The following is a 19,195-nucleotide window of genomic DNA, read 5'->3' on the forward strand; positions in this document are numbered from 1 at the left end:
TGGACACAACTCTTGGCCCTGCTCTACTCCCAGGCACGGAGTTTCTAAACAGTTTTCAACATCAGGTTCACTCCATGCCCACACCCAAGTCCTGCTGACTCATTCTCTGCCTCCCAGATCCTCCTCTTCCTCCCCACTTTCAAAACCGTCATCTGAGACTGTGCTCTGATCGCCCAGTATCTGGAGGATCAGCAGACGCTGCCTGCCAGCCTCCTCTGCCTCAGGCCTCTCTCTCCCTTTCACAATCAGAAGAGCCATATTCATATTCCTTTAGTGCCATTTGATTGTAGCAGAAACATGGCCTGGGCAGTCTGCTTCCTGTTTGCCACTCACCCTCACCGTCTATCTTTTCCTCTTCAAAGTGTTTCCCTTATATTCTTGCTAAGCAAGCCATGTTCCCTTTCTCTCTCAAATTCTTACCTGAAACTTCCCTCCTCTAAGGAGACTTCTTAGACTAAGGTGCATCTTACTGCCCTCAGCATCTGGGTGTATTTGTTTCCAAGTTTCACTGCCCATGTTTCCCCATGTGGGACTTCCTCACTAGATTTTTATGGGGGAGGGAGAACCAACAAGTCTAGACATTGCGCCACCTAGATTCTGTTTTCTTTCTTCTTCCCAATCCTTAAATCCTAGCCCCCAATCTTTTGCCTCTAGTGTGCTTTTCCCTACCAGTTCACCCAGCTTTCTGATCCCTGCAGCATCTCTCTGTCCTGAGGTATTTGGTTAATTCCACTGCCCTGATCTGTCTGTTCTTTGTTTTCTATCACATGCAGAGCTGAGGGTGAGGGTTGGGTTTCTTCCTTTCTTCAAATCTCTACCTAGGGCTCAGGACCAGGTTGCACAGGGCACAGGAGAATAACCTGACCTCCCAGGGCTCTCAGGTGCCACAAAAGAGTCTTGTAACAGTCCTTTTTCTCCCCAGACTGAGCCCATCCTTGTTCACTGGGCAAGCCTTTTACACAGCACAATTACAGCTTTGAGCTCAACACAGTGACAGGCAGTGCCCTGCACTTGACCTCCCATTTATTCAAACCCTCACTCTCATTCCCATCAAATGAGAAAGGACATTTTGGGCCTTCCCAGAGAGGGGCAGAGGGGTGTAGGAGAAGCCAAGTTCGCCCAAATCTTTGGCACAGTCACTGGGTCCCTCTGGTACATAGAAAGCCACTTTGGTCCTCAGCTTCACTTCTAGGGCTGGAGATGTCAGAACACATCCATGGAGCCAGAGGAGGTTCAGGACAATACCACTGCCATTTTTAATATTACTACTTACCATATCAAAAAACAGTTGTCTTTTCCATTTTACACATAAGGAAACTGAAGCACAGGGAGGTTTAGTAACCTGACCAAGGTCACAGAGCTAGGAAGTGGCAGAGGCAGAATTTGCTCCCAAGCACATGTCTTTCCAAAGCCCACTGTCTTAACCATGACACCAAGTGCTGCCTTGCACTTGGCTGGTGCTTGGAGCGTTGCCAAAGCATTTTCACATACTCCTTCTCATTTGCTCCCACCCAGGGAGTGTTTATGTGATCTGGCCAAGGCTAGACAGCTAAATTGGTGACAGAGCTGAGCCAGCTCTCTGCCTCCATTATACCCACTGCCTCTGCCCTAGGGTGAGCTACCCCTCTGATTCCTAATTTCTGTTCTAGACAATGGCTACATGGTCTAAGCCCATGGTCATATCTCCTGTTCAGTTTTCTCCCAACTGAATTTGGACTAAGATGTTTTTGATCTCAGAGGGCATTTGACATTCCTCAGGGCTTCCCCTTTTCAGGCGTGAGTTCTTCCATTCTGCTGTGGGTAGGAATCAGCTGTTCTGCTAACTGTGGTTAGTGACTACCAATGATGAGGCCATCCCTCAGGCAGCCCAGTATCCTTCATGGCTCCTTTGACAGACCTGCCCTGCTTACTGCCCTGGTGCCCCTGAAAGTAGTTTTCTCTTGTTACCTCTGGGTGCCTAAAATGAATGTCATTGTTGAGAAACAGGAGCTAGGGAAGTACCTGAAACGATATGGGCTTCTGCTGGATAATTTAAACTAAAGTATATTTCAAACCCCTCACCTTAGCTTGTATTATTCATCACACGCATTTGCCTGTCTAATCCTTTTCACCATTCCTGCGATGGGCAGAGACGCAGCTCATCGTTGGAGGGGAGAATGGGGCATGGGTAGTGCACACACATCTCTGGCAAAATGAGCCCCAGGTTCCTTGGTGTGTCCAGAGTTGTTAACTTCATGCAGTGTCTGGTAAACTGCATTTGTGGGTCTGGCAGTGCACTGAGAGGGAAGCCTTAAAATCTTCCCTGTGAACGTTGCAATGGGTGGTTGGCTATTAGCGGGGTCTGTTCTACACTTTGCTGGCAAATTGACACCCTCCCTCCACAGGACAGGAGAGCCCTGTCCTACCCACTGCAGAGGTCAGGGTCTGGGATGACCAGCTCTGGGGGCAAGTAACAAACTATTTCTCCTTTCGGTTAGCCTGGGGTTTGGAACAAGTGACAGGGAATCAGGAAGTTGGTGACAGTCACAGTCATGAACACCCATTAGACTCCCTCTCCACAGCTCCCGCCGCCCTCCAAAGGCCCAAGCCTCCAGAGGGAGAACATCTGAGGCCCTAAGCCCACCGGGAGGCTTCTCACCGCTAGCCCCTTCTGCTCAGGAGCAGCGTGGCACCGGCAGGAGGAAACCTCTCTGAAAGCCTTTCTGTAGCGGAGGACAGGGGGTGGCCCAACGTGGGGAGATGGGGCACAGAAGGGACGCGGGGGGATGGGTGGGTGAAGGGCAGAGGCCACAGGGTCCCGAGGGAGTGCGCTGTCTCGTCCCTCTTCACCCTACCCCTCCAGGTCCCAGAGACCTAAGCTTTTCTTTCGTCCTTTCAGGAAGGCGCAAAGGTAGAGGGGGTCCTACCGAGGGAGGAGCTAGAGGCCACCACGACAGATGGACCAGCCCGGTCCTGCCCCTTCATTTTACTGTCGGGGGGTGGCGAGGAAGAACAGGAGGAGTAGAAGGTGGGCGGGGGGCGGGGAGGTGGGCAGCAAGGACTTGGCAGAAGCGAGCTCGACTGGCGGGAAGTCCCGAGAAGCAGGAGAGCTCTGGGTTCCAAGTCCGGGGGAGGGTCGCGGGCTGCTTCTGCCGCTTACCTGTCGCGCCCAGGCAGAGCCACAGCCGCGCGGCCGTGCAGGTCGCGGGTTTCCCGACGGGAAGTCCTGGAGGGCGGGGCCGGGGCGGGCCCTGCACTGCCGCTGGGGCGCGTCCACCCCGCCTCTCCCGGGCCAGGTGCAGGCGGCCATCCGCCGCGCCCCCGAGCACTGCAGCGCGCCGCGGAACGCCCGGCTGCTCCGAGGTCGCCCCCGGCCTTATGCACCCAGCCCGCCGCCGCCGCTGCTGGGAGCCCGGCTGCTCCAGCTTCTCCTGATCTCAGCAAACCCCGGAGGGCAGTCTCCGTGGCCAGGTTCTCAGCGCCGGTGGAGATTGGAGGGTCCTAGCCACCCCAAAGACGACAGGCGTTAGCCGAGCCGTCGGCGGCGGAAGCAGCTTGTTTATGGAACCGCAGCGTGTGGCGCGCGGGCTCAGGGGCTGCGCTGCCGGAGCGCTCAGAGCCGGGCAGAGAGGCGCCCCTGGGCTCCGTCCCAGGTTTGCGTCTCATCGCCGGGGTGGTCCTTAGCAAATGACTCCTCCCCTCCATCCAACAGTGAGAGCAGGGAATTTGCTGTGTGCCACGAACAATGCTAAAGCCTTCATGTGCCAGGTCTCAGGTAAATCCCAGCCCTAGCAAAATCTACGATTATTGTCCGGAATATACATGGGAGGTGGCTGATCACACAGCTAGCAAGTGCTGCTCAAAAGTGTGTTTCCTTGACCAGCAGCGTCAGCGTCATCGGATAATTTGTTAGAAGTGCAGATTCTTGGGCCCCACCCCAGACCTAAATAATCCGAAACTCTGGGGATGGGGCCCAGCAATTTTATCTTTAAAAGCCCTCCGGGTGATTCTGGTGCATGCTCAACTTTGAGAACCACTGAACGAGTAGAGGCAGAATCCAAATAAGTAAGTTCAGTTCCTAAACCCACGCTCTGAATCATCCCCCTCAGGCTGCTCACCGGTTCAATCCAGCTCTAAGGTTCTGTGATGTAATCTTTGGGGTCCTTGTCTCAGTAATAGAGAAGGACCACTCCAAATAGCCGATAATTTGGAAATTTTCTGGCGTAGAAAGTTCGACCACCAATTCTGTTTTTCTTCTGTTTTGATATTTAAACGAGTTTGTGTTTCTAAGTCTGTAAGACCTGGGAGCAGGGGCATGGGTGGGTAGATCTGAGCAAGAAGGCAGTTGTGACATGAACTGGGAAGGGCAGGGGAAGCTACTGGGGATTAACAGTTGGATGGAGAGAAGTAACCTTGTTTTCTAATCTGGGACCCCAGGGTAGAATTGAGCTGTTCAGAAGGAGGCCAGAGTTATTCCAGTGATGGATTCTGGACAGAGGAGGCCAGTGGAGCATGGAGAAGAAGATCTTGCCTAGCCACACTAGATCAGGAAGCAGGTGAAGGATGGACATTCCCAAAGGGGTAGAAAATGGAGGCATCCACTCACTCTCAGCCTGGTCACCTATCTCCTCCCGTAACACCAAGCAGCTGAGTAATCCCACCCCCACCCCCCCCAACTCCCTTCCTTTCACATTAGAGACTCTGTCTGGGGTTTAAATTCCTAAACAGAGACTTTCTACAGAGTTTGCCTTGATCATCCGTTCTAGTTCCTTTACAGACCCTCAGGGTTCATTCTCATTCCCACTGCTCCAGCTGCCACCCTTGTCACTTGCCTGATTCCACAGCTATTTTTCTCAGAATAAGGGCATTTCCTGTTGAAGACTGTGGGATGCTACCCTTCATTTCTCTCTTTCCGGGGGCTCGACACTCCTGTGCGCGTCTCACCCTATAGTCTTTGCACCACCCTTCCTCTTGATCCTGATCTGACCCTTGAGCCTTAGTCAGGACCCAGCCTGCCCTGAGGGTGATGGGCTTGTCTGGACTCACAGCCTCAGTTCTTCCCCAGGACAGAGTCATGACTGCTAACCCCATCCCGGAGTCCCTGAGAGGCTGATGCCCAAGGAAGCAGCATTGGTCTGTGTTGTGTGTTCCACATTCTGGAAGCAAATTACTCATTCAGTTTTACTTTAGCTGACTCTGATTTTAAACATGACTTTGAGTCCTCAGAACAATGAGCTGCCTGATTTGGAGGCGCATGTAGTCCACAGGATGTGTGACCACACTGACTGAGCTGTTCTTTTTTTTTTTTTTGCTGTACACGGGCCTCTCACTGTTGTGGCCTCTCCCGCTGCAGAGCACAGGCTCCGGATGCACAGGCTCAGCAGCCATGGCTCACGGGCCCAGACGCTCTGCGGCATGTGGGATCTTCCCAGACCGGGGCACGAACCCGTGTCCCCTGCATCGGCAGGCGGACTCTCAACCACTGTGCCACCAGGGAAGCCCTGAGCTGTTCTTTTTTTTAAAAATCAATTAATTTTTGGCTGCGTTGGGTCCTCGTTGCTGCGCACAGGCTTTCTCTAGTTGCGGTGAGCAGGGGCCACTCTTGGTTGTGGTGCATGGGCTTCTCATTGCGGTGGCTTGTCTTTGTTGTGGAGCATGGGCTCTAGGCACGTGGGCTTCAGTAGCTGTAACACGCAGGCTCAGTAGTTGTGGCGCACGGGCTTAGTTGTTCCGCAGCATGTGGGATCTTCCTGGACCAGGGCTCGAACCCGTGTCCCCTGCATTGGCAGCCGGATTCTTTTTTTTAAATTAATTAATTAATTAATTTTTTTTTGTGGTATGCGGTCCTCTCGCTGTTGTGGCCTCTCCTGTTGCGGAGCACAGGCTCCGGACGTGCAGGCTCAGCGGCCACGGCTCACGGGTCCAGCTGCTCCGTGGCATGTGGGATCTTCCCAGACCGGGGCACGAACCCGTGTCCGCTGCATCGGCAGGCGGACTCTCAACCACTGCGCCACCAGGGAAGCCCCTGGCAGGCGGATTCTTAACCACTGCACCACCAGGGAAGTCCCATGACTGAGCTGTTCTGTCCTCGCAGGAAGGACTGGAGGGGAGCCACACAGAATGACTGCATGGCAGGCCACTTGAAAAATAGTTTTCTTTAATTGAAAACGTTATAAAGGCACCTGGTTAAAAAAAAATTGAAGCACTAGCAAAAGGTATACAGTGAAAGATACATTTCATTCACTCCTCTCTGGAAATCATCTGTGCCTACTCATGACCGAAACTTTCCATCATTAAACTCTTCTGCAGGACAGGCTTGGATTCCCCACTCCTCAAGAAGTCATGTGAATTTCTTTCTTTTTTTTCTTTTCTCAGAATCTTATTCTTATTTCTTGGCCATTTTAGTTTCTGTTTTTGGGTGTTCTGAAGTTTCGCTTTTCACAGCAGTGTACTTCAGGGGGTTTCCCCCCCTAAGGCAGGAAGTGTGGTGGGGAGCAGATCGGTGGAAGTGAGCGAGACAAGAACAGCTCTGGGAGGCTATTGACATCAGCCTTGGCCTTTATTGAGTCTCTCTCTTATGCCTGCGGTCCCTGGCGAGGGGATGCCCACCTCCGGGTGGGGCAGAATGAAGGAGACCTGCCCACCAGGAGGAGGTGCTGGCTTCACTTGGGAGGGAAAGTCAGACCGAGAAGCTGCTACGAGCACCCCAGGGAGGTCAGGAGGGAGGGGAGGGCAGGCCCACCCACCCTACCCCAGACTGTACCCCTCCCCCACCCTCTGCGGGTGCCTGACCAGCGGAAGGAACCTAACGCATCCCTTGAACTTCTTTAGTCTCAGTTTCTTATCTGTAAGGACTAATGACGCCTTAGGGGTGGTTGTGCAGGTGGAGCAGATAACTGATGTGAAAATGGGATAGTTCAGGTCTTCTGTTACATCCGTTTATCTCTTTTCTCCCCCTATTTTCCCCTTCCTCTTTCTCATCTCATTCCCATGCTCTGAAGAGAAGCCATCAAAGCGAGAAATGTTTTAGGCACCCAAGCAGAGCTGTTCCAAGTTCTGCCGTAATCACTCATGCATCACAATTCACTCTACTCTGCGGGCCTCAACTTCCTCATCCGTAAAAAGGTATAATATTATTTTTACTGTTGAGTCGTTACATTAAATAAGTAAAATGTTTAACCCAGTGCCTGGTATACAATAAGCACTCAATAAATGTTAGGATGTCAGTCGTTATCACTAGCTGTTGTCCTTCTTCCCTTCCTACCTTCAACAATGCCATGTTAGCCCACCATGCTTTAGCTCTGTGCTAGGTATTGAGTAGGACCAGAGACACAAAAGTAAACAATCTACTTCCTTCTCCTCAGGACACCCTTAACCTAGGAAGGGAGGTTGATAAATGTAAAAAGGATTATGACAGGGCAGAGCCAGGGCTCTAAAGCAAGGCAAGTGCTTTGGGTTTAAAATTGAAGGGACGGGGCTTCCCTGGTGGCGCAGTGGTTGAGAGTCCGCCTGCCGATGCAGGGGATACGGGTTCGTGCCCTGGTCCGGGAGGATCCCACATGCCGCGGAGCGGCTGGGCCCGTGAGCCATGGCCGCTGAGCCTGCGCGTCCGGAGCCTGTGCTCCGCAACGGGAGAGGCCACAACAGTGAGAGGCCTGCGTACCGCAACAACAACAACAAAAAAAAATTGAAGGGGGCACCAAAAACTCAGTAATCAAGTAGTATACAATGTAATATTTAAAAACATCAAAATTAGTGCAAAAGATATCTATGATGAACAAAATATGAACAATTTAAAACAAAGAGTAGTGCTCTGCTGAGCCATATTGGAGCCTGAGGTAAAAGAAAAAATGTGGACCCCATGTCCATGTTTTTTTTCTATTAATTTTTTTTTGGCCTCGCTGCACGGTTTGCGGGACCTTAGTTCCCCAACCAGGGATTGAACCCAGCCCCTCATCAGTGAAAGTACGGATTGCTAACCAGTGGACCACCAGGTAATTCCCCCATTTTTTTTTTATATAACTGAAGCCTCCTTCTATCATTCAATGAATAATTGTTTACTCTCTTGGGAAACGTGGGATAGGCACATTATGACTAAGGACACTTCTACTTAAATTACACATGATTTTCTTCTTAAAAGCACTCAAGATACCCAGGATCTGTGTGTACTTTTTTAAAAAGAGAAATTTAATATTTGTGAAGAACATCTACATGCTTGCAAGATTTTGCTATGAGAACTCTTTCTGCTGAAAATGATGATATATTATTGTTTAATAACTTTTTTAAAAAAAGATATGCACATTGAACCTTCTGAAACAAAGGTAATTGTATCTCAACCTGACAAAAATAGAAGAATAAACTCTCCACCAGAGCAAACTCTCCCCCAGCTAACTGCAAAACCTCTGTTACCTATCCCTAAAAAATAAGAGAGGAGCTTCCTATCTTCTTAGATATTTGAACAGACAATACATTTCCTTACAGAAGGTTGAACTATATATGATGGCAGTGGAGTGTTGTTTAATATTGTTTCAGATTGAAAGTAAAGGAGAGGTGATGGAGTAACTCAATGGCAGGTCTAATGTCCTGATTTTTAATGTCCCCTTAGTGTCCTGAAGTTTTTGCCTCACTGCTTCTTAATTCCCATGGAATCTTATTTATTTATTTTCAATAGGTAACGTGCATATGGCACAATGATCAAAAGTTCATAAGTATAGTGAACTACTCCTATCCCTGGTCACCTAGTTTTCCTCCCCAGAAGCAGCCACTGTTACCAGTTTCTTTTGATTCTTTCTAGAAACATAGCCCAGAGAAGGAGTCACCCTGATTTTAGCAAGTACCTTAAATAGTAACTTTTTTCATTATATTGTCTGAAGTGGTTAAAGTTATTTTAAAAGCAATTAACTTACTGAGCTCTCTTTGTGGCTCTGATGGATTTCCAGTGGACTCTCTTGGGTTTTCTAGGTAGACAGACCTATCAACAGCATAGGATTTTGGCAAAGTGAAAACGGTTTTGGAGTGAGACCTGGGTTGAATCTTGGCTCTGTCTGATTTTAAATCCAGCCTTTAAAAAATGTTGGCACTCTCAAAAAAAAAAAAAAAAAAAAAAGTTGGCACTCTCCAAAGGCAGCATGTAAGTACAGAGTGGTCCTTCCCCACAGGTGTGGTGGGTAGAGTGGGCAGAGGCCACACAGAGCCAAGTACTGCTCCTCTGCCCTCTCCCGGGTTCGTTTGACCTGAATCTGCATAGATCCAGAGGGCTTTGATCTTGGGGATTTCTAAACAGCCAGTGACCAGGAGGAGAGACTGAAGGGGAAGCCCTAAGCTACAATAACCTTTTCTTTCTCCAGGAATGGAATGTGAGTTATGTTTGCTGAGAGCAGATTAAGATAGATTTTATTGTTTGAAATCATGGATTTATAGCTCTTTAAAGAGCTGCTAATTATCAGCAAGACCTACAACCTCAGCCCACCCCCCATGTAGTAGTCGGAAAGAACACTCCAGCACAAGGGAATGTGTACAGGTCTTCTCACAGAGGGGACTCACTTCCAGACAGGGAGTTGGTGGTATTTGGTGAGGAGTGGTACTAAGAAACACCTATAGTTGGTGAGGGAAAAACCCGCATTCTTACTTACTCATGGAATTTTATCAATTTGAAGGGATGCCCCAGGACATCTCTGATCCCTTTATCCACTCTATGGAAAAGATGATTGGGGATGTGGATTATCTAGTTTATTTATATCACATAGTTTTTTTCAACAGGACCTCAGAGGAGCATGAATGAACTCCTTTATATCTTTTATATATATACCAGGAAAAGACAGACCTGAGGCGGTGCCTTGATGTAAGTGCAGTCCTCCAGACCGCAGTAAGATGGGACAGCATTATATTGTCATAACGAGGGATGAGCTTAAACTTTGAAAAGATAATTGGCTCTGCTTATTAATTATCAAGACTTAAGATATCATGGGGTTCAGCTGTTACATGAGGTTTAAGGAAAACTATACCAGGCTTGCCAAACTACCAAGTGACTTACCAGGTACAAAACAAGGATGCCTCGCGAATAGGAGAAGCCCCACTGTGGGGCGCCGGAGACAGACTTAGGACCCTGATGGGCTCTGTAATGTGTTATCCTGTCCTGGCGTTCAGTACCCTGAGGAGCCCACAGGTGCTGAATTTTTTTTTTAATTAATTAATTTAATTTATTTATTTTTGGCTGCATTGGATCTTTGTTGCAGTGCGTGGGCTTCTCGTTGCCGGGGCTTGTCTTGTTGCGGAGCACGGGCTCTAGGCGCGCGGGCCTCAGTAGTTGTGGCTCGAGGGCTCTAAAGCGCAGGCTCAGTAGTTGTGGCACACGGGCTTAGTTGCTCCGCGGCATGTGGGATCTTCCCGGACCAGGGATCGAACCCATGTCCCCTGCGTTGGCAGGCGGATTCTTAACCACTGTGCCACCAGGGAAGCCCAGGTGCTGAATTTGAAGGCAGTAGTGGTCAGGGTATTTGACCTCCTGGCATTTTTGGTCCCTTGGCCATTAGCTCAATATGGTGATCTCCTTGCCAGTGATGGGCAAAGAAGTGTGTCTCCTGGGGGCCTGCGGGAAAGCTTTCCATTCCTTTGAATGAAACAGATGCAAGAATAAGACAGCCTCTTAAAAACCTATCTGAGAACAAAGCCCACACAGTGACAAGGTGGAGCAAAGGGATGACAGAACCTGGGCCACCACTGACACTGTTTTTTTTTTTTTAATGTTTATTTATTTGGCTGCGCTGGGTCTTAGTTGCGGCACGTGGGATGTTTGTTGCCACGTGTGAGATCTTCATTGCCACGTGCAGGATCTTCATTGCTACATGTAGGATCTTTAGTTGCGATATGCGGATCTTTAGTTTTGGCATGCGAACTCTTAGTTGAGGCATGTGGGATCTAGTTCCCTGACTAGGGATCGAACCTGGGCCCTCTGCATTGGAGTGCAGTCTTAGCCACTGGACCACCAGAGAAGTCCCCACCACTGACACCACTGAGCTGGAGCTTATGCTGCTCATGGGGTCCATCCTATCCTGGTATCTGTTATGTGAGATAACTCAGTGGGCTGTTCTGGAGCCAAGGGAAGGATAGGGGGCACCAGTCCAAAGGGACCCAGACCTCCTCTAAGGACATTCAGATTTTGCTTTGAGTGTACAAAAACTAGAATTTTCTACAGAACCTGGAGCACAACAGTGGAAACAATCCTACCTGGGGAGTCATAGAACCTCAGAGCTGATATGACCCTCATCTTTTATCTCCCATCGCAAGGAAGCCACGTCTGAATGGGAGCCTTAGCCTGCTGCCCACGTGAGCAGCTCCTCTGAGACCTCTCAGAGGAGGGAAACACTGGAGCTGGGACTCATGCCCTTCTTGCCTTTGGGACCAGATAGTAGGAGCCCAGGGAACGTTCTGGAGGTGCCAGGTCACCTTGCCCATTCTTTTTTTTTTTTTTCTGTACGCGGGCCTCTCACTCTTGTGACCTCTCCCGTTGCGGAACACAGGCTCTGGACGCGCAGGTCCAGCAGCCATGGCTCACGGGCCCAGCCGCTCTGCGGCATGTGGGATCCTCCCGGACCGGGGCACGAACCCGTGTCCCCTGCATCAGCAGGCGGACTCTCAACCACTGTGCCACCAGGGAAGCCCACCTCGCCCATTCTTATAGGGTTACCCCACAGTCAGGTGCTATGGGGGAGGCACATCTCAGTATATGGGGTGGGAAGCCCTGATAGAACTCCCCCCAAGCAAAGGAAAGACTTGGAGAGTGATGGCATGGGGTCCCTCAGTTAGCTGGCAGTTCTGTAATCATGGGCAAATTGTTCAACTTCAGTTTTCTCTTGTTAAAAAGAAGATATTGAGGTGGGTCTGTTGTGGAATTTGATGAGATAATGTACGTAAATCACTTGTAATGTGCTCAGAATATTATAAATGGCTTTCCTGGTATGTGCCCATAACTCCTCCAGAAAGCCTCACTTGCTTGTTTTCAGCGTTTGGGCAGGAGCCACACAGCTTGTTGATGAGCTTGGCTGACTGTGGAGTTTGGTCTGGGTTTGAGGCTGGGCAAGAATGACCACTTGGATCCTGCTCACAGTTCTTTTGTTTTGGTTTATTCCCCAAGGAGCTGAAAGCAGTCTAAGGGATAGAAATGAGACCAGGGTACATCCAGGTGGCTGGTTGCTGCTCCCCATGGCCTCTTGTGTCAGTTCCCAGAGAAGCATCCCTCAGAGTTTGGTGACGTTGGCAGCCAGCGGGCAGGAAGACGTCTGCCAAAATGGAGGAGTGCAGAACTGCAGGTTGGCTGCCTTTGTACCCCAGGCACAGCACACCCAGAAACAACAAAAACACCTCATAAGGCAATCATTCTGTTACTCAAGCCAGGTGACCCAGGTCTAAACTCCAAGCCTTGAAATTCTTCCTGGATCAGCCTTGGGGCAGTCTGTCTCCCCTTATCTGTCCCTGTGCTGCAGGCAGGCAGCTGTTAGTCCGTAAAGAGCCTTATGAGTTAGGAGCAGGCTCCCCTTCCTCTGGGCAGGTGCAGACCTGTGTCAGGGCATGGCTTGGCAAGCGAAGCATGAGCCGGGTGCAAGCTGCACAAACGCCCAGAGCGGTCTTGGAGTTCCCATCTCTGTCCAGAGCCTGCCTCAGTGATCTCTGCCTCAGAGGCAAGGGAAGGGGCTTCATTCAGGGTGAAACCAGACTCAGGGGCAAACTCTAGGAATCTGCCTGCTTAGCCACTGTTGCTGTTTGCTGTAAGAGTAGACCCAGATCTGATGTCAGGAGCGGCATGGAGGAGACTGATGACTGCTTAGGACCTGGACTGCCTACTGAGCATGAACTTGTCAGTCTGTGAGGCTGACTCCTGACCAAATGCAGGAGAGACTGGGGAGCTTGACTATGTACGGGGACAGACGGAGACTGGGACAGGACCAGTCAAGTGTAAAGGACCTTCTTTCTTCTTTGTCTAGCATGTCTTCAGGGAACCACCTTTGATTCTTAGTCCATGGAGTTCAGATGAGGCACACCTCACTCCCCAGTACCAAGGGTGGACCTACAGACAGAGGAGGCCCTGCCTTCACCAAAGGAGCCTGCATCCTTGCCCAGCTCAGCGGACAGCAGCGTCTACCTGCAGACACCACTGCACATGACGATTGCCTACAATCATCCAGATGTGGTGTCTGTCATCCTGGAGCAAAAAGCTAATGCTCTTCATGCCACCAACAACCTGCAAATTATTCCAAACTTCAGCCTCAAGGATTCCCGAGACCAAACTGTGCTGGGCCTGGCATTATGGACTGGCATGCATACAACTGCAGCCCAGCTGCTGGGCTCCGGGGCTTGCATCAACGACACCATGTCAGACAGGCAGACCTTGCTGCGCGTGGCCGTGCAGCGGCAGGACAGCAAGAGCGTGCTCTTCCTCCTGGAGCACCAGGCGGACATAAACGTCAGGACTCAGGATGGGGAGACGGCTCTTCAGCTGGCCATCAGAAATCAGCTTCCCCTTGTCATGGATGCTGTATGCACCCGAGGAGCTTACACGTCTGTGCCAGATGAGAAGGGGAACCCCCCACTGGGGCTCGCGCTGGCAAATAATCTGGAGGACATCGCATCCACTCTGGTCAGACGTGGTTGTGATGCCACGTGCTGGGGCCCAAGACCTAGTGGGTGCCTTCAGACACTGCTGCACAGAGCCATTGATGAAAACAACGAGTCCATTGCCTGCTTTCTTATTCGCAGTGGCCGCGATGTGAATAGTCCCAGACAACGTGGTGCTAATGGAGAAGGAGAGGAAGAGGCCAGAGATGGGCGGACCCCGTTGCATTTGGCAGCCTCCTGGGGGCTGGAAGAGACGATACAGTGTCTTCTGGAGTTTGGTGCCACTGTAAATGCATAGGCTGCAGAAGGAAGAGCGCCTGTCCATGTGGCCATCAGCAACCAACATGGCATCATCATTCAGCTGCTGATTTCCCACCCTGACATCCACCTGCATGTCCGAGACAGGCAGGGCCTGACCCCCTTTGCCTGTGCCATGACCTACAAGAACAGCAAGGCGGCCGAGGCCATCCTGAAACGAGAGTCCAGGGCTGCTGAGCAGGTGGATAGCAAGGGCTGGAATTTTCTTCACGTGGCAGTTCAGAACTCTGATATCGGAAGTGTGCTGTTCCTGATCAGTGTCCAGGCTAACGTGAATTCCAGAGTCCAGGATGCCTCCCAGTTGACCCCTTTGCACCTTGCATTCCAAGCAGGCTCAGAAATTAATATAAATATGTATATTTATGTATATGTATATCATACGTATGTGCAAAGATCCTCTGGCCACCGTGATTAGTTTAGGGTTCAACACATTACCCAAGCCAGGCTACTCAGAGCCTTTCCTGAGATATTTCCTGCAACTAGCAAAAAAGATGACCCCCTCCCCCCAGCCCCACACCTCTGATCCCCTTCCCCACGTGACCACTGATGGAATCATTAGCTGGGAAGGTGATGTAAGTTCAGAGCAGCTAATGGCCATCTTTGCTATTACATGAGGAAGGAGAGTCAGCCTGAGCATGAAGACAACACTGAGAAAGCAAAGAATAAAGGTAAAGCACGAGAGGACCCTAATGTTATATTTTGTACTCCTGGATCCTGCTATACCTGAAGTCGTTTATTCTAGATTTCTCCCTTCTTCCACTTTCTCTTTTTCTCCTTTTCTTTTCCATTTTTCCCTTTCCTTTACTGTCTCTCCCTCCCTCCCTCTGTTCCTTTTCCCCCCTCTCTTCCTTCCTTTCTTTTTTTGGTTGAAATTTGTTTGAGTGTGTTTTTGTTACTTGCAACCCAAAGAATCTGACCAATAAACAATATGATGCACTGAATTAACCTACTGCTGTAGGAGAGAGGTAAAAGGGCTATCTATGTTCATTTAAAACCAGGCCTGGCAGAGAGAAAGCAGAGAGAAACTCCTAAGAAAAACTTAGGAAAGGACACTTCTGACTCTCCAAGGAGCAGAGAGAGTTGAGTGGTAATTCATAGTGTGGCAGGGTATGGGGGGCACTTACAGATTGGGAGGGATGGACCACCCATCCTTTTAGGCTTTAACCTGTGAGATATGCTTGAACCAGACAACTTCCCAGGTAGGACTTGAAGATAGCTGGGAGACCAGGGAACTGGAGGGCTTCTGCTTGGGAGACGTCCCCAAGTCTAGAGAGGCAAGAGGCTGTTGCAGGGTCTGGCCTATCCCTAAGCCCCTCAGGACATGGTGTGCCTCAGACCCTGTTAGTGCTGGGTGAGCAGAGAGTTCACCATTTCTCCACTCCACTACTACATTAGGTTCAGGCCTGTTGATGTTCTGTGGCCAACCATGTCCCCCATGTTTGCTTTGGAGAGATTGTACCGAGTTCCCTAGTGAGGTCTTCCCTGTTGCATATAAAGAGTGGCTCTGTAACCTTCCTTTGTGCAAATCTTTGGCCATTTTCCTAGGGTTACCTGCTAGAAGTGGAACTTGCTGGGTCAAAGGCTATGAACATTATTAAGCTTTTTATTCTTATTCCAGGAGGCACTATTATCCATTACGAGAATAGAGATGTAAAACGTCCCCACCCTTGTCGGCTAGGAGAGGGCTGATGGCTAAATAACTAGAGTAAGAGGTGACCTGTTTTTCAGAAAAACAGAGCCATATCACAATGTCTATAATAAATGGAATTAAGACCATAAAATGTGGTGTGGGTGCAGCAGATCACATAGCATTAAACAAATTGGACTGCCTGTTTCCCTGAAGATACATGGGTCAGAAAGCACCAGAAAGACCTAATGGGGTTATCAGGGTGCTTCCTTGAATGTAGGAAGTGTCGGGACAGCAACAGCTGAAGTTGCATTTACTGAAGGCGACTTTTGTGTAAATGGGGTTAGGACCGGAGGAGGGCAAAGAACTAGCATTTCTCTCTCAGGGAGCTCTTTGTTGAATGAGAGAGATCACCAGCTACAAATCAAATTATCCCAGGAGGGAAAGTCTGTCCTGGCGTAAGCAAGAACGTCCTAACATTCTATCCACAGTTGGAATGGTTAATGCACGTGGAAGCTCCGTGGAAGCCATAAAGCATCGCTGTCGTGGGGTGCAGTGGTAGGCACTAGGCGATCAGAAATGAAAACTCAGTCCCTATCTGTGAGGAGATAGCAGTCTACTGCATAAACCTTCTAGAATGAGATAAGAGCCATACTGTAATACAGGGACATATGCAGGAGGTCCAGGATGGCACAAAGGAGGGAATGATTAACTTCCCTGCTGGAGGAAGAGGCGAGGTGACCTGGTTTGCGAAGAATGAGTAGAAGTTTGCCAGGTGGGCAAGTGGGGGAGACACAAATAGAGGGAGGGGCATACGTGTGACCTGGATGGCCCCCAGAATTTGGAGTGCAAATAACATGCCCCAGCTTGTCCCCAGGATTTAGTGCTCTAGGTCCCTTGGCCTGCCAGAGCAGATCCAGAAGCTTAGCCTGGGGCCCTCTGAGGCTCCATTCTCTCTCACTAGTGTTGAGTAGCAGCAGAGCTAGAGGGGTGCGGGGTAGGCGGGCTTGTTGCAGAAGGGGGCCAAAGTTAATGAGGAGGAACCAGCCCCAGCCACCTGGTCCTCAGGGCAAAGTTGGAGGCATGTGAAAGGACGAGGGTGCTGCAGCGATGTCTTGCCCTGAGAGTGTGTCATTCTTGCACTCCTGGCTGGACTGGTCAGAATTCCCTGTTTAAAACTCTTTTGGGGCTTCCCTGGTGGCGCAGTGGTTGAGAGTCCACCTGCCCATGCAGGGGACACAGGTTCGTACCCCGGTCCGGGAAAATCCCACGTGCCGCGGAGCAGCTAGACCTGTGAACCATGGCGGCTGAGCCTGTGCGTCCGGAGCCTGTGCTCCTCAACGGGAGAGGCCAAGGCAGTGAGAGGCCCGCGTACCGCAAACAAAACAAAACAAAACAAAACTCTTGGTTTTTCCACTAGGCCACTTCCAGCGGGTAAGCAGCCTCCTGCCCTAGTGGTGTGGAGTGCACAGATTCTAATTGTAGACGTCTGTATTTGTTTCTTATGACTGCTATGACAAAGTACCACAAACTGGGTGGCTTAAAACAGAAATTTATCGTCCTACAATTCTGGAGAAATCTGCAGGGTCATGCTCCCTCTAAAACCTGTAGGGGAACCCTTCCTTGACTCTTCCTAGCTTCTGGTGGTTTGCCGTCCATCTTTGTCATTCCCTGGACTGGAGACACGTCGCTCCAATCCTCCGTCTTCACGTGGTGTTCTCCCTGTGTCTCTCCGTGTCTTCACATGGCTGTCACTTTATAAGGACATCAGTCATATTGGATTAGGGACCTCCTCTACTCCAGTGTAACCTCATCTTAATTAACTCAACCTGCAGTGATCACCTATTTCCAAATAAAGTCACATTCTGAGGTCCTGGGGGTTAGGACTTCAACATATGTTTTTGTTGCTGTTGGTTGGGTGGAGGCATAATTTAATCCATAGCAGCATCTCTCAGACACACGGCAGAGCTTGCAGATGGTAAGGAAAGTCTGGCAGCTCTCAGGGCTCTGAAGTGCAGCTCGGGGGTGACAGCCCGGGAACACAGTGTTTACATTTTTTTGCTTGCAGACCCAAGGCTGCCTGCAGTTGTGGCTACAGGAACGTGTGGGCTCCAGGGAGCTGGGGCTCTGCCACACCGCAATGATGCTGGGTCTGGAGGAGGTTGTAGAGTTGAGTCCCTGTCAAGGGAGCCGTTTGGGGGCTCTTTCACAGCCATTCTTCAGGGAAGGAGGCCCCCAGTGTAATACTCACTCCAGAGCGTTTTCCTTCCAGAACAGGTAAGGAGTGAAAAGGGATCTAACTAGAGACCCAGGTTTTTTTTTTTTTCCCCAGAGTTTTCCTAGATATTTTTGTTTGCCCATTAAAAAACTAAACCCTGTTGGTAATTTTACTGTGATGTCCTGTAATTTATAGATGAATAAGAAGAGGATTAACAGCTTTAATGAAATTGAGTTTTTCCTACCAGATGCAGCGTGTGCCTTTCAATTTGCTCAAGACTTCGTTTGTGCCACTCAGTAATAGTTTTCATATTCTTGCATGTTACTTTTCTGCTTGATCTCTTCATCTCTTCGCTATGGCTGTAATGGAAATCTTTTCTCTCATTCATTACTTAATCAGTTGTGCTCTGTGTTATAGGGAAGCTATTGATTTTTGCATAATAATCTTGCACCCAGCCACTTTTCTGATGCCTCTTGTTTGCAATAGTTTTCAGTTGACTCCCTTAGGTTTTCCAGGTTTACAATGATATAATTTAGTCTATTCCTCTCTGATCATTTATCTATTTTATTTTTTTCTGTCATCAAGTTCTGTTGGCTAATTCCCGCCCTATCCATTAATACTGGTGACTGTGGTCATCTTTAAATAGTTTCTGACTTTACTGGGAATACTTCTATTGTTTCCCTGTTAAGAATGGTGCTGGCTTTGATTGTTCCAGTCAGAGTCACCCACAAATGCATCTGCGCTTGAATTTATTCATCTTTTTATCTTTTTAAAAATAAATTTATTTATTTATTTAATTTTGGCTGAGTTGGGTCTTCGTTGCTGCGCAGGCTTTCTCTAGCTGTGGTGAGCGGGGGCTACTCTTCGTGCGGTGTGCAGGCTTCTCATTGCGGTGGCTTCTCTTTGTTGCGGAGCATGGGCTCTAGGTGCGCGGGCTTCAGTAGTTGTGGCTTGTGGGCTCTAGAGCGCAGGCTCAGTAGTTGTGGCACATGGGCTTAGTTGCTCCACAGCATGTGGGATCTTCTCGGACCAGGGCTTGAACCCGTGTCCCCTGCATTGGCAGGCGGATTCTTAACCACTGCGCCACCAGGGAAGTCCTATTCATCTTTTTTAATGGAGGGTATTTCTTTGAAACTTTCTTGTCTTTCCTTCCCCCATCCATGGTTTGGATTTTCTATCTTTTCTAACAATCTTTCTTTTTATAGAGCATTTGCCATTTAATTGAGTTTTTCAGTTACTTACACAGAATTGAGTACATTTTCTTTGCATCAGTGAGGTTATTTATATCATCTCTTATTTTTCACACTTATGCTTTTTTCACTTACCTGCCCCTCCCCACACTATGATTTGGTTAGCTGATGGTTTATCTTTTTTTTTCTCTAAAGAATTAGTTTTGAATATACATTTTCCCAGATTTATTGAGATATATTATTATATTGACA

This window comes from Hyperoodon ampullatus (genome assembly GCF_949752795.1).
Source record: "Hyperoodon ampullatus genome assembly, chromosome: 11".
Lineage (NCBI taxonomy): Eukaryota > Metazoa > Chordata > Mammalia > Artiodactyla > Ziphiidae > Hyperoodon > Hyperoodon ampullatus.